General features: G+C 52.6%; 1 long non-coding RNA gene across 2 annotated transcripts in view; it reads right to left on the bottom strand.

The window, feature by feature from the left end:
- The window catches only part of LOC104865323, a 9,740-nt gene extending 8,548 nt beyond the window's left edge, over nt 1-1,192 (bottom strand). For both annotated transcript variants that reach the window (XR_781108.1, XR_781109.1), the window contains exon 1: nt 1,075-1,192. This is a non-coding gene — a long non-coding RNA (uncharacterized LOC104865323). The remainder of the gene's footprint in view (nt 1-1,074) is intronic.
- Nucleotides 1,193-15,793: the final 14,601 nt, after the last annotated feature.

Genomic DNA, 15,793 nt, shown 5'->3' on the forward strand with positions numbered 1-15,793 from the left:
GGCTCCAAAAGGCTCTGTCTAGCCTTCACTGCATGCCTCGCTCCTTCCTTGGGCAAAGAAGAGTGCAGAGGCCTCACTGGAAGCGGTTTATGACAGGCAGGAATATTACCGAGGCACTTAAGAGGTTATTAACACCTTTTATGAACCTCATTGTTTAAAAGCCTGCCACACTTAATCATCTTAGCACCATTAAATCAGTATTAACAACAGCCCCAAGACTTGCACTCTGAAATGTCACCATTTGGTAACACTCTTAAAGTGCAGTGTTTTGGAAAAATCTGCGGGACAGGTGAGTTTCCTGTTCTCCTGCAACTGCGTGTGTGCAGCTTGGGAGGCCCCAGATGGACAGGGGAGCCAGTCCTACCACCCTCACCCATCTGAAGAGCAGTTCCTGCCCAAGTCCTCCCAGAATCACACAGGAGCCCCAGGCATCAGGACAGCTCCAAGGAGGTGGTAGAGGGGCAGAGTTCAAATCCCAGCTCTGCTACTTGAGAGCGGTGTGACCTTGGGTGAGTAAGGAACCTTACCTGTGCACATCTTAGTTTTCTCACCTCTAAGGAAGGCATCTGTTTTGTAAAATAAACTACAACACTCCTGCATTCAGCATAGGATCCAGCACTCAGTGCTTAACATGTGATGATGTATTTTACCTCCTGAGATTCCAGCGCTTGGAGGTTAGTAGCAGGTTGGGGTGTATCCTTTCAAATGTTTGTGTATCTGTTAAATTTGTTGGTGTGCATGTTTTTGTGTTCTGCGATTTCATTTCTCTTTCATTGTTCTTTATAAAACTGAGGGCCAGGGATTGAGCTCAGTGGTGCCCCTGCCTGCTTCACAAGTGCAAGATCCGAGTTCCAATCACCAGTACCAAAAAACCCCAAAAACAAAACAAAAGAAAAAAACTGAACTCAATTGTGTTCTGCGATTTCATTTCTCTTTCATTGTTCTTTATAAAACTGAGAGCCAGGGATTGAGCTCAGTGGTGCCCCTGCCTGCTTCACAAGTGCAAAATCCGAGTTCCAATCACCAGTACCAAAAAACCCCAAAAACAAAACAAAAGAAAAAAACTGAACTCACCCCTGCCTGCTGTTGAGTGACCCGTGTCCTGTTCTGGTATTTTCCCATGCCTCAGGAGGTCACAGGGGTCTCTCCATTGAGTAGTTATTGGTATAACTCAGGGATCCGCAAAATTTTTCTGCATAGCATCAAAAAGTAAATATTTTAGCTGCTGCAAGCCACGATGTCTCTATCACAACTAGTCATCACTGTGTAACTTGAAAACAGCAGTAGACAGTATGTAAATTAAGGGGTGTGGCTAAGTGCCAATAAAACTTTATTGCCACAAAGGAGGGCCAGGGCCCCTGCCCTTGCAGTAGTCTCTAGCATCCTCAGTGCCCTTGTGCTGTTACTTATCAGTCCCCATGGGTGGACATTTGGGTTTTTCCCTAAGTGTGACTTTCCAAGCCTGCTTGTACATCCCTTCCACAGGCTGCTGGTACTTGTACCCATGAGACACTTTCCTTCCACCAGGACTGCTAGGTGACGGGTGCAGCACCCCTGGGCATTGTGACATTGGGTTTAAGTGAAGGTTGAAAGGGACAGCAAAGGATCAGTGGCTCTTACTCCGTCACTTGCTGGACAAAGACGGGCCAGTCTAGAAATGTGGCCCTTCCGAGGTCACTTCCAGAGGTGGGAGGGATGAGGAAATGAGTCCAGTGGTCAGTCTTGGTGGTCAGCCTGAGTGACTAATAGACTCCCAGAGGGGTGATCGGAGAGTGAGGGCACAGACTTCATCAGAGACTTACTGACTCGCTGACTGGGCCACCAGGAGGCAGAGTCCCGGTGAAGGGAGTGGACCGGGGTGTGGCCTTGAGAGCTCTATATGACCAGCCCCTTCCTCTCCAGGTCTTTCCTGCTCTCTGCTTCCTAGATGACAGCAATTGAGCAGATTTCCTTTGCCAGGCCTTCCACTGTGTTGTTTCTGCCTTGGAACCAGTGCTCCGTGGAAACCTCTAAAGCCAAAATCATCGTCTCCTCCTTAAAGTTGTGTATGTCAGCCGTTTTGGCCACGGTGACAAGAAACTAATACAGGGGCCACATTTGGTGAATGGACAGACTCCTTGGTCTGACAGGCACGGCCCTGTCTCCTGACTTCTCCCTCAGATACCTACAGCCAACCGAGGACAGCCACACACGGGCTGGCCTCCTGTGTGTCACTGAGAAAGGGACAGAGGTACGGAGGCTGTCAGAGCCACCCGTAAGCACACTGCCATCTCCACAGGATCCTTTGTAACTCTTCCACTGGCTGCTGTGTGCAACTCAGGCCTTGGGCTCCTCTGGAGCATCCAGAAGGCCAGAAGCATGGCTCTCTCCCACACTAAGGGCCTGGATACGGCCACCCAAGAACCTGCCCTAGGCACGGGGTGAGCTGCTTACCTCTTTGTGACCCAAAGCTGCCATCTCCACCCTCCAACCGCTCCAGAACGGGCTTTCTTCCAGTTCTCAGACTTGCCTGGCCACGGTTTCTCCTACCCCAGGGCCTTTGTGCAATCCAGGATGTTCCCTGTACCTCAGCTGAGATCCCAAGATGACTCCTTCTCTGCTGGCCTTTCTGGTCTCAGCCCAGTGGTCTTGTTCTCAGGGAGACCACTCCTGATCCTCAAACTCAAAGCAAGTCTCCTCCTCTCCTCCCCTTTTCCTGGAGCCTTTTCTGTCTGTCCCAGCAGGCCCATGAGCATGTGGCCTATCTCTACCCCAACACATGCACCCAAACACTCATCAGCTCAGCCCCTGTGAGGAAGCAGAGCCTGGATTGGAACCTGGGTCCCCCAATCCCAGCCGTTTTTCCATCTCCCTCTGGTCCCCAGCACGACGGCAGAAATGAAGTCTAGACTCACAACTGCATCTGAGTTCTAGCTTCCAGCTCCGTGCCTCCCAGCCTCGACACTGACCTCTCCATGTTCCATCCTCTTCATCCGGAACTATAAGGAGATGGTTGGTAAACACTTCAGAGGAAGCTGGGAGAACAAGCCAGGCGTGGAGGTGTGCAACTGTAATCCCAGCTCTCTGAGAGGCCGAGGCAGGAGGATGGCAAGTTGAGCCTTCCTGAGCAACTTAATGACTTAGTCTCAGAATGAAAAATAAAAGAGGGCTGGGATGTACTTCAGTGCGACAGCCTGAGTCCAATCCCCAGGACGAGGGGAGAGCGGGTTCAGAGCAAGGTCTCGAGCTGGACGAACAAATTAGCCATCACCGTGTCACTGTGCTTCTCTACTTTCCAGTAGGTGCCAAGGTTGCCAAAGCTTCTTGCCGACAGGGAGTCCAGCCCGGACCTTTGGTGTCTGAGAGAGGAGCTGAGGCTGATCCCGGAGGTCCCAGCACCTTCCAACTCAGGGACATCTTCCTGCATGTCCAGAAGCCCATTCGGGACACTTTCCTGCTGTGGGGTGAAGAGACTGGGCCACCACAAGAGGTCAGAGAATGTGTCCCAGGCAGATCCCCGTGTGCCCTGAACTCAGGAAGCCACCATTGGAATCCTCATGACCACAGCACACAGGACCCACATCCACCCTTCCACACAGCAATGCCACCTGTAGCAACTTTTCCCAACTCACTTCCGCCAAGAACAGGGCACGAGGATGTTCTCTGCAGTGCTGTTTACCCCATGAAGGCAAACCTGTGTGTCCAACCTCAGGGGACCACTCCAAGCCATGTGCTGCTTCCAAGCACTGGGCTCTACCGCCACGAGAGATGACAGCAAGCCTATTCCGCTAGCACAGAAAGCTGTGGTAGTTAGGTGGGGAAAAAGCAACCCGCTAACAGCATTCCTGGTGTGATTCTATTTTTGCCTCAATATATATTTAAATATACACACACACATATATAAACCCATGTGTGCAAATACGCATAGAAATGAGACAGGAAGAAATTTAAAAGTAGCGTTGCTGGGCAGTAAGATTCTGGATCTTTTCCACTTTCTTTCTCCTTATAATTTTTTGTTTTCTCTATTTTTTGCCATGAGCATGTACTGCTTTTATAATTGGGGGCGGGTGAAGATGGAAAAAAACAATTCAGCTATTTTAACTTTTAAAAATGTGCAACTTGCTTTCTGTCCTTCGGGACAAATCCCGGGGCCCCCCTCAGGTCCACGGAGTGAACTTAAAGCTCGTTCTACCTGTGTCGCTGCACGATGCTCGGTCCACGGGTGGAGGAACCCTCACTTGCCCTTGCCTTGTGACGGACAGAGAAGTGGGGGGTGGCTCCCCGCTCCCTCCAGGCAAGGGGCGCCTGGGGTGGGGGAGGGGAGGGAAGCAGGGAGCCAGCAGATGGGAGGGTGGGCGGCGTAGGCCTGGGGGAGGCGCTGAATGTGCTCAGCAGGGCTCACGGCAGGCGCGGTGGTTTCTCTGGGGCTGCTGCTCTCCGCAGCGGTTTAACAGCTCGTGGCCATGCCAAGGCCGCTGGGCCTGGAAACCACTTGGTCACTGCGCTCCCCTCCCGTTACCACTGCCCTTTCCCGGGTGTGCATTAAAGACACTCTGTGCATTACTTATGCCCGAGATACATCAGCTGCAACCCACAAGCGGCTTTTATGGCTCGGCTCCATGGGTCAGGTTCAGGATGGCTTCGCTGGGGGTCCTCGCTCAGAGTGACTCCTGAGGCTACGGCCGGGTGGCAGCCAGGACTACAGCACAGAAGGCTGGGCGGGGGGCTGCCTCCAAGACGTCCCACCTGCGAAGGCCTCTGTCTCTTGTCCCTCGATCCCATTTCGGAGCTGCTGGAGAAGACTGAGAGAAGGCCACCTAGAGGGAGCTGGGTTGAAGCCCCAGGAATTTTTATAACTCAAAACCCAGCGGGGCCACACCATCACTTTGAGTGAATTTTGTCAGAATTGAACCACTGCTGAGTGTAGCAGCTCATGACTGTAATGCTAGCTGCTCAGGAGGCTGAGGCAGGAGGATCACAAGGTCAGCCTGGGCAATTCAGCAGGATCCTGTTCTAAAAAGAAAAAGAAAAGAGCCACTGAGCCCAGCCCACAGCCCGGGGGTGGTGATGGGAGCTAAATGAGCACTGCCCCTCTGAGGGAGGCACATCCAAGAACTTATGGGTTTATTTCACAACCACCCTGCTGGAGAATCCTAATCCAACGCAGTGCCATGGCTCTACTCTAAACTCCTACAGACCTGCAGCTTTGGCAGCATCGGGGAGCTTGTCAGAAACGCAGATTTGGGGGCCCACGCCACCCTGCTGAGTCAGGATGGGAACCCACTCGAGGTGCCCGGGTGCTCACAGAAATGTGAGAGAGGCAATTCAGGGTGGCGTGGAGGACCCGGGAGGGGCTGGGGCCGCCCACACAGCCGGCCCCACAGGTGAGGTCTGGGACCCCCACGAGGCATCGCCCGGGGAGTGCCACGTACACACGCGGGAAGAGCTTGGCAAACAGTTAACTTTCCCTGCCTACCTTCCCCAGAACCAAAAATAAAACCAAGTTTGAAGCATGTTTATCTCTGCTGTTAAGAAAACTCACACAGCAAATCCCAGGCCAGAGTTTCCACTCACAGAGGCCAACTGCTTGGGCCAGGAAAGCGCTGCCTAGGTCTGATACCAGCAGCTCGCCAACGCCATGACCTCAGGGAGCCCCCACAATGTGCGGAGCACAAGGCTTGGGGCTCTGTGTTTATTGCTCTCCTCCTAAGCTGAGCACCCTGCCTGAAGAGTCACACAGAATCCACAAACCACCCTGAGAGGGGTCCTGCCAACCCCGTCTTGTGGGAAACGCAGACTCAGACAGGACAGCGACCGAACTGTGGCTCATCTCCCCGGCCCCCTTTAGGGCCCTGAAGCGGGGTTAGCAGACCTCTGGTCTGCTCAAAAGAAAAGGAAGCGATCTTCCTGCTGCGGGTGGGCACGCTGAAATGGCGAGAAGCTCCACTCTGCCGGACACACAGAGGCCCTCCCTCCTGGCGTCCTTGCCCTCTCCCTGGTTTCCAGGCAACCCTGACCCTGATGCTCGGCCACGGAATGTGGCAGTGTTGCGGAAGGCCACTCCCGGGACCACCACTTGTGGTGAGACCCCATCTGCCAGCACTCTGGCTCTGAGTCTTTCTCTCCTTAGTGACCTTGAAAAAGCAAACCGCTGTCATTCTCCGACCACAAGGGAACAAATCCTGCCAACAGCCCGAGGGAGAGTGGAGGTTGTCTCTCCCAGTCTTGCAGCTTGATGTCAACGCCTTCACTTCAGCCTGGTGACCCCTGAAGCACAGAGCTCCAGTAGCCGGGCCCAGGTCGGGACCCCCAGGACCTCTGAGATCATGTGTGTTGTTTTAAATGCAGAATTTGCGGGAATTTGTTACACAGCACTGGATAACTAATGCAAACTCGCCAGTTCCTTCTGTCTCAGCACCGCTGGATGGAGTTGCCAGTCTTGGCAAATGCAGACACAGGTTTGCATTTCAGGTCGTGAATGAATGATGTTTTGGTATAAGTGTGTCCCACGCAATGCTTGGCACAATTTATTCTGATAAATCACTCGTTCTCTATCTGACAGTCTAATTTAAGTTTGTGTCCTCTATGTAATCTGGCGGCCCTGTTCTCACTCACAGGCTTCCAACCTCCTGGACTTCCCATAGCAGTTTTGAGTTGAGTTCATGCTGGAAATGCAAAGCAGAGTCAGGGCCTAGCAGCCCCAGTCCAGTGGCTCAGGTCAGGGTTTGGATTTTGCCCCAGTGTCCCGAGGCGACACGGGAGCAGGGGAGTAGCACAGTCCCGTGGGTTTTTGGACTCCTCACTGGGACTCCTGTGTGCCAAGCAGGCTGGGGAGCGCGTGGGAGCTCTGAAGGCTGCAGGGGTCACCAGGCACAGATGAGAGCATCTTGGGCCAGGACAGCAGTGGGGGAGCTGGACAGGAAACAGGCTTAATAGAAAGGACTTTCAGAAAAATATCCACTGTCAGCCCCGTGCACATCTAGGACGAGAAACCCACTCCTGGTCCAACAGAAATGAAAACCTGGCGCACAAAAGATTCCGGGGCAGCAAATTCAGAGCAGCAGAACACTGGAACTGCTGCTCCCCTCCATTGGTGTAGATGGTCCGGTGAAGTCTATCACACACACAAGGGTCTACCACCCGGCCATGAAAAGGGGCCAACTACCACCGTATGGGACAGCAGGGTTGGGCCTGGGTGACACCAAACAAAGGAGGTGCCATGTGACTCATTCGGGTGAAGCCTGAGAGCCGACAGCTCCATCAGTGTTAGGACACAGGGGCAGGGCTCCCTGGGAATGGGAGGTAGACAGGGCGAGGTAGAGATGTGTGGTCGCGGTGCAGGTGCTCATTGTGCTATTTCTTGATCTGCATGGTACTTATGTGCGGGTGCTTGTGTGGTGAAATTCACTCTGGCTACACACGTTTCATGCACTTCTCTGTGTAAATGTTCTACTTCAGTAAATGATCACATTGTAGAAGAGAGGCGGCTATCTCCGCAGGTCCCTGGATAAACAAGCCGTGATATGGTTCTACCATAGAATACTACTCAGCCCCCAAAAAGCGATCAACTATCGATAACACAACGATGTGAGCAAGTCTCAGAATCATTATGCTGAGGAAAGAAGCCAGAACCCAAAACATACACACTGTATGATTCCATTTATATCAAACTCGAGGAAATGCAGCTGCCTGAAATGACAGGAGGAGACGGGTGGTTGCTTGGGGGACAGGAGGCAGGAGAACAGGGTCACTGGGATTCACAAAGGCACTTGGGAAGGAGTGACAGATGTGCAAGGTCTTGATTGTGCCAATGGGCTCACAGGCATGTGACAATCAGAGCTTACATAACCCAGCAATGCTTCCGTAAGTCTAAGGAACAGAGGTAGAGCCCACGACCTGCGGCTGGGCGACTCTGTGGGGTGAAGGGAAGGAGGAAGTGTCAAAGGGGCTCCTGATTCCTAGACCCAAAGGCTTCTTTCTGTCCCAGCCTCTTTCACTGCTTCTCTGGGATTCTGAAGGTCCGCTGTGTTCCACCCCCACCCAGGGAAGGTGGGACCTGGGCCATCACTGTCCCCTGGGGCGGAGCACATTGAGGATCAGAGCAATGGATACAGGCTCCCCATGGGCAGCTGTATGCAAACTGCAGGGCCCTGCCTACCGCTGCCCAGCCCTAAAGTGTAGTTGTGTGTGTTTCTTGGTCACCTGTCACCAAAGGAGATCTGGGATAAAGAGCAGAAGAAAGTAGGGAGAAGAAGAATGGAGAAGCCAAAAAGAGGCCTGCTTGCATCACTGAGACCCCCAAAATGTGTCCTGAAGTAGAGTTCCTGTGCTTGCTGAGCACATTCTGTGTCACCCTCTGCCTGCCTTGGCCCCATTAGTGTCTAGAACACCCTGTCAAGGCACAAGGCAATAATATTCTACCCACTGAACAGGTAGGGAAACTGAGGCACTGTGGCTGAGATTCCAGGCTGTGGATAGTGGCTACCATTATTAGGAAGTGATTTCCCCTAAATAAGGTTGTTACATTAGTGGACGAAAGTACAGGATCTTCAGTTACATCTGAGTTTCAGATAAACAAGGAATCCTTTTTTAGTATAAGTACAGCCCAACTATTTCATGGAACATACTTATGCAATACTTATGCATATGTTTGGGCCTCACTTACAGCAAAAAATGATGCGCTGCTGGTCTCAGATTCAAACGCAACTAGGTGTGGTGTCTTTTATCAAGCCACCCTAGCTCCAGTCGCCCTGTGACAATGTCTGGAGACCTTTGAGGTTGTCGTGCCTGGGGACATGAGACTCCGCTCTGCCTCCGGGGAGTGAAGAGACTCTGGACATCAGCACACCTCACGGGAGGCACCCAGACGCAGAAAAAAGAATGTGCACACACAGTCCCTCTACACACACGACACACACACAGCCCATACACAGACGTACAGAAATGCCACACACACACATAGACAAAGGCAACACACAGCACACATACACAGCACACACAGGGTTTGGCAAAGGGAGGACACATACAGACACAGACACACAACACATAAACCACATTCACAAGCAGCAGAGATGTCCCACGGGTTCATAACACATACGCCCAGCACAAATACACAAAATACATGCACACAACACATACATACATAATACAAAACTCATCACATGCACACAACATATACATTCTACACATACACATGTGCACACACAACACACAAAAACACGACACTCTACACCAAGACACATGCATTGCACAGACACACATTACACACAATGCATGCATACAACAGAGAACACATAACATGCGCGCGTACATCCTACACACATAACACATGCAAGAGCAGACACGTGGTCTCAGGCCCAGCACTCGTGAGTCTGACGGTCACATTGGTCGGAAAAGTGTGTAAAATGATACGCAGGGGTCTAAACATAAATAAATAAATAAGTGGAGAGGCTCAAATTAGCCTTCTGGTGGTTTCAGCATGGAGATTTGGTACAGCTTGCTCTGAGCATCCTGGTTTCCTTGGATACGCTGGCCACACATTAGCTGTCTCAGGCCAAAAATAAAAGGTTTGTGAGTGAGAAGCCACAGGACGTTGCCGCCACCTCTGCTGTAACACTTGTCATTTTGGAAACCACGCACCCTGGGTCCAGCTTGCTGAGAGGCACCCTGGTCTCTCTCCTCTCCCGCTGCAGGAGAGCTCAGGGGCCAAGACGGTGGGTCTGGGTGCAAGTCTTACCGCCTGTGCTGGGCAGTGTGGGTGATCATGCACCCCCCCGTGGGCCTCAGAAAAGTGACCCGCAGACTTGGCACCCTCCTGGGTGCTGGAGTTGTCAGGAACTTGGGAACTCCACCCGCGCTGCAGGGACACAGGTGGCCAGAGCTCAGGGCAGAGCTGGCCGGCACAGACACGGGTCCTGTGTGCTCCTCCCCTGTGGAGGAAGATGGGTGACCCTGAGGCAGGTCTGTGCTCTCTCACCTGCAACCAGTTCTGTGCCCACCCCATCCCACAGGCCTGACAGCCAGCAGCTCTGGGCCAGGCTGCCCTGGTCTCACCCCGGGGCCCTGATGCCCACCACGCTCAGGCTGTAAACACAGCCCAAAAGAGAGAGCAGTCCTGCCTCATAGCTAGTCCTGGGGCGTACACTCAGCCTGGCTGCCTGTCCACCTTCTGGGACCCCACAGCCATCCCCACAGCCAGCCTGCGCCTTGGACCAACTCAACCCGCAGCTCTGAGCTGGAGGTCCCCATCCCATACTGGAATTTTTAAAACTCCCAGATTCCATGGTGCAGCCAACGCACGACTGGATCGCTTAAAGGGCCAGAGAGAACACATTTTAGGCTCTGCTGACTAAAAGGTTTCTGTCATACTACATACTTCTGCTACCGTAGCTCAAAAATCACCATAGATAATACATAAACCAACAGGCATGCGTGCACGCCAATAAAACCTTTCTCATGGGTGCAGAACTGTGAACCACATATAATTTTCCTGTATCCCAGTGTAGTATTCTTTCGTCTTTGTCCAGTAATTTAAAATAGAACTACCTTATCAGGATTTAACCTCCCCAAGTGTAGTCTGTAACCCCTGTATACAGGAATCCTGTGCAAGATTTTTTTGTTGTTGTTTGTTGGTTGGTACCAGGGATCAAACTCTGGACCTTGTGCTTGCAAAGCAGGCAGAGGAACCACTGAGCTAAATCCCGGGCTCCTGTGCAAGTTTTAACTCACCTACAGTCCACTGCATCTGTTCTATGCCAGGTGCTGTGCATCACATAACCAGGGGTGCAGCAGACAACACAGTGAGCCCTCGACACCCAAAGATTGAGCACCGGCAGAGCCACATCTCACCTGCCAGCACAGTCAGCTCATTTTTTGCCTTTCCCAGAAATGGCTGGTACACGCCATAACACAGGAAGAGTCCCTTCCGTCCCCACCAGCCTCTTTCTGGTCAGCTTTGCAGGTCATGGGAAGAGACACACACTGGAAATGTGAGTTTGGCTCCTTCCTGTGGGGACAAGGGCTGGCACTGAGCCCATGCTCTGGACCTCTTGCTGCTCTGCAGTCCACCTGAGCCTGGGAGATCATTTTTAGTTTGGCACCTATTTTACAGAGGAGCCAGTTCAGCTCAGACAGGTGAGCGATTTGCTCAAGGATATCACGTGCGTGGACCCCCGCCATCAGGAAGCCATCCATACCTTGGGAGTCGAGGTGAGCTACTTTAGTAAACCTGAGATCAGATCCAGGGACCCTCCAAGCGGCTACCCTCAAACACTTCGAGCTGGACTAGCCGCTCCAGCTCCACCCATTGAGAACCACTGGCTCCCTGTGCCTGGCCCAGAGGCTTTTTCCCCAGGAGGAACCCCAGCATTCTCTTGTATCATATTTATTTTCAGCATAGGGACACTCAACTGGCAAACTGCACGTACATCAACATTTTTAAATGTTATCACCAGAAATATAAGCTCTCTGCTTCTACACTTATCACCTTGTATGCTTCCGCCCAACAGGCAAACACGGGTGCTTCTCCCTCCCTCTTTTTATTCCCCAGTACTGGGGATTGGACCCGCAGCCTTCACACTGAGCTATAACCCCAGCTCTTTTTTATTTTTATCTTGAGACAGGGTCTCACTAAATCACTCAGTTGTCCAGGCTGGGCTTGAACTTTCAAGCTTCCCGCCTCAGACTCAGAGTGCTGGGATGGTGGGCTTGTGCCGACGTACACGTCTTCCCTCCTTAATTGCTGTTCTGAGTCAGTCTCTGACCTTACTGAACTCACCCGCAGATGCACAGGGCCTTGGAGGTGCATTACTGAGAGCCCGCATCTACACTGTCCCAGGAAGTGGGGTAAAAATTGCTCCCCTTATCTGAGCTTCTCAGGGATAGGCCAAAGTTAGTCTACAGGAGCCTGGGTTCCTGATGAGGCCAGGAAGTAGGGGTGGTTCATGTGATCGGTGGCAGCACTGGCAGGGTCATCTGGACCTGTGCTCACATTCCCAGCACCTTGAGGATCAGCTCCCACACGTCCAGAGTTTGCCAGAACGTATAACTCACACCTCCCGGGAACCCCATGCCGTGCTGGCTGAAGAAGGTGGGCTGGCAGGGAGGGTGGGATGAAGCCAAGTCCACGAAGCACTTACCAGGGCCGAGCTCAGAGCCAGCCTGGCAAGCACGCTCAGTGTTGCTGGTGGTGCTGTGACCCAGCTAGTTAATCTTCTGATTCCAAATCAGAGCTCCTCCACTACCAGGTAAGAACGAGTGTTTTTCATTTTGGTTTGGTTTGGTTTTTGTGTTTGCAGTACTGGGGATGGAACCTAAGTTCTCACTCGAGCTGGGCGGGTGCTCCACCCCCAGCTCCTGAGCACCGGTTTTATAATCCACAGCCTGGATTTGAATTCTGACCCCGCCCAGGGGGGAAGTGATGATGCTCGCTGGGCATCTGGCTTGGTGTCCATAAGCTGAGCACAGCAATGCAGTACACCTCACAGGGCTCTGGCAAGGGCCGTGTGCTACAGGGCAGGTACAGCGCTGAGCACCTTGCTTGGCACCAAGGAGGGCCTCAGGCCTGCCTCGCCATTCCACCATCTGTGCCCTTGCTGCCAACACAGCCTGCCCTCTCCCGGGGCCCCATGCTCTGTCCACCACACCCAGACTCCACGGATGCCAGCTGTCCTCTCTCGCCTCCTTCCCAAGTCCATGGGATGAAATGACCCTCAGGCCATGAACACAGGGGCACTGACCACCACATGGACCGACACAGCACTGCTTCTACAGGGACCAACACCTTCCCTGGACAGAGTCCAGCCCTCCAGGAAACAAGGCCCTGTCTGCCCGTCTTCGCAAGGCCAAAGAGGCCCCCGGATGTGAACCTCTCGCTGGTGGTTACCTAGGTCCCAGCTGTTGACACCTCACCTCTGCTGGGTTGGGTCTTTCCCTGAGGCAGAGGCACATGCAGCCTTGAGGGCCTCAGACAGCTGCTCCCCTTCTCGCACCCAGGCTGCCTCTGCCCCTCTGAACTCCGGGACATCACCAGAAGCAGCCAAGCCAATGGTCCCATAAACCCAGAGCTAAGGACCCGCGCTTGGGAGACAGCTACAGGGCTCTCACAGGGGTTAAGTGGAGCGAGCCAAAGGCAGCCAGCAAGTAACCAGATACACACGTCCTGTTCAGACCAAGGGAAGGAACTAGGCAGTGGGTGGGGTGGGACAGAATAACCAAAGGTGTTGGAGCCTTCTGAGGAGGAGGAGGTGTTCACATTCAAGGCTAGGCAGCAATGTGCAGGAAGCAAGAAGGAAGCAGGTGGAAATCAGGCTGCCCAGGCAGCTGGCAGGGTCATGGCCAGCCGGAGCCCCTGGTACAGAGTGGGGACAGAATCAAAACCTAAGGGAGACACCCAGGGCTGTGGCTGCCTCTCGCAGCCTGGCTCTCCTCCCTGTCACCTGCAGGCCCTTGGCTGAAAGGAAGCCTTGTCTGTCTCGAAGACGCAACCTGAGTCAAACCTGATTTGTTTCTCAGTTGGGGAAAGGTGACCTTCTTGTCTAGTGACCAACAGGTCTGGAATTTCAAACTGTGTCATCAGGCTGCGGCTGATGAGAAAGGGTTTTGACGACGATTCAGGCCAGAGTGGGCATGTTTGGCTTGGTCTGTGTTACTGACAACTTCCGGTCTCACAGGGATGGGGCTTAGAGAGTACTGGGGCACTCTCCAGACTCCTGTTCACTGGACCACGAAATCCACAATCAGGAACTGACTGGTCCAGGCTGCTAACAATTGTCAGGGTCCTGAACGCCAAACAATGTTCGTGCCAGCCCAGATGAGGTGACCAAGAGCCGGGAGGATGCCAGATGACCATCTACAGAAAAGTAGGCAAATCGTGGTGTATTCACATAAAGCAAGGCCCCCAAGTTGGGCGTGGTGGGGCACATCTGGAATCGCCACTACCTGGAAGGCTGAAGCAAGACAACTGTGAGTTCAAGGCCAGCCCGCCAACGTAGGGAGACCCTGTCTCAAAATAAAATTCAAAATAGGCCAGGGATCTAGCATAGACCTCATTCTCTCAAATTCAGTAGAGAGAGAGAAAGGCAGATCCAGAAGAACATAGATGGTACAGTTCCATACTCATGAAGTCAGAGTCCTGCTAACCTCTGCAGCAGCATCGGGCAGCAGTACCTCGGAACTTTCTACACCAGTAGGAATACTTCCTATCTTAATCCAGCTGTGATTCTACGTGAGACTCCACTGTGCTGTTCACTTTGGATTTTGCACTTTCTCTATGTTCTAGCACAATAAAACATAAAGTGGAGTGGGGATAGCCAGGTGCCATTCGGAAGGCAGCTGGGTGGGCTCTGTGAGCGACGAGTCCCACAAAACGAGTGGCAGAAACAGATACCCCACTGCGAGTGGCCTTCCCAGGTGCAGCTGGAAAGTATCCTCCATCACTCCTGCTGGGGGCAGCCCCCACCAACCCCCTGGATGAATCACCAGACCCCTGTCCCCAAGTGAGGTGTGACACATGAGACACAGGGCTCTGCCTCCAGAAGGGACGCTGAGCTCTCTTATCACCATCCTGAAGTCCTTACTACTTCTCAAACAAGGAACGCTGCACTTTTAGTCTGTGCTGGGCTGCACAAAGTTTGTGTCTGGTCTTGAATACGAAGCGGTGATGTTCAGCTTTGTCGGCAGACTCTTCAGGACCGTTCTGTGGAAAGAGGAGCGCATTTACACTGCCACAAACGTGAACTTACAGAAGTGACCTCAGCTCTATATAAGGAAACAGAGACTCAAAACCAGCTCCCTCCCAAAGAAAGCTAGCAGCCCACTGCCAAACACTTAACCCATGTCACCTGACTTACTCCTCCGGAAAACAGAGGGGACAGGGAACTGTTATCACCTCCATTTTACAGAGGAGGAAACCGAGGCCCGGCTGGTGAGCAGTGGGGCTGGTCCTTGAGTCTTGTTTTAACTCAGAGGTGGCAGTCAGCACCAGTGCTTTCAGATATTCAAGCAACAGGCTGCGCGAATCAGGAGCCACTGTAAGTCCACTCAGCCTCGCACACAGTGTGGCACAGGACTTCAGTGCTCAGCGGGGTGATCCTGGATTCCAGGAGAATCACTGTGTGGCAGCTTCGGCAGTGCTGGTCCACCTGGGGGCTGCTGTCAGGAGAAGATCAAGAAGCTAAAGTAATCAGCATTCGGATGCGCACTGCAGCAGCTCACAGAGAAGAGTTTACAAAACATTTTAACATTACACAGGCAAAACCAAAAACCAAGTCACGCATGGTGGTACCAGCCTGTCGTCCCAGTACTCAAGAGGCTGGGGCCAGAGAATGGCAGCTCCGAGGCCAGCCTGTGCAATTCACGAGAATGTGTCTCAAAATAATTTTTTTTTAAAGGAGAGGGAAGAGCTGGGAATGTTTTTCAGAGGTAGACATCCTGGGTTTTACCCCCAGCAAGACAAAAAACTGAACTAAAGTCCTCCTGCAGGCTGTCCCTGGTCCCTAGTCAGTGTCTCTGGTTTGGAAAAAAAAAAAAAAAATGCTGAGCATCTTCTCCTGAGTATCAGGAGAGGGGCAAGGGCTGCAGAAAGGGACACACACATGCGAAATGGGAGATAGTGGATGACTTATTCCTTGGGGCTGTTAAATGAGTCAGGGCTTGCAATTTTGTGATATTGAGATGGGTAATATCATATGCAAAACGTCCACACAATAGGTATTAATCATTCCTCGCTGTCACTGTACTGCAGGAAGCAGTCACAGTTTAGTTTGTCAGACACCGCACTGCACCAATGATCCATCTTTGACCCAAGTACCCGACA

The sequence above is a fragment of the Fukomys damarensis genome, unplaced genomic scaffold (genome assembly GCF_012274545.1).
Source record: "Fukomys damarensis isolate Sample0158 unplaced genomic scaffold, DMR_v1.0_HiC HiC_scaffold_22, whole genome shotgun sequence".
Lineage (NCBI taxonomy): Eukaryota > Metazoa > Chordata > Mammalia > Rodentia > Bathyergidae > Fukomys > Fukomys damarensis.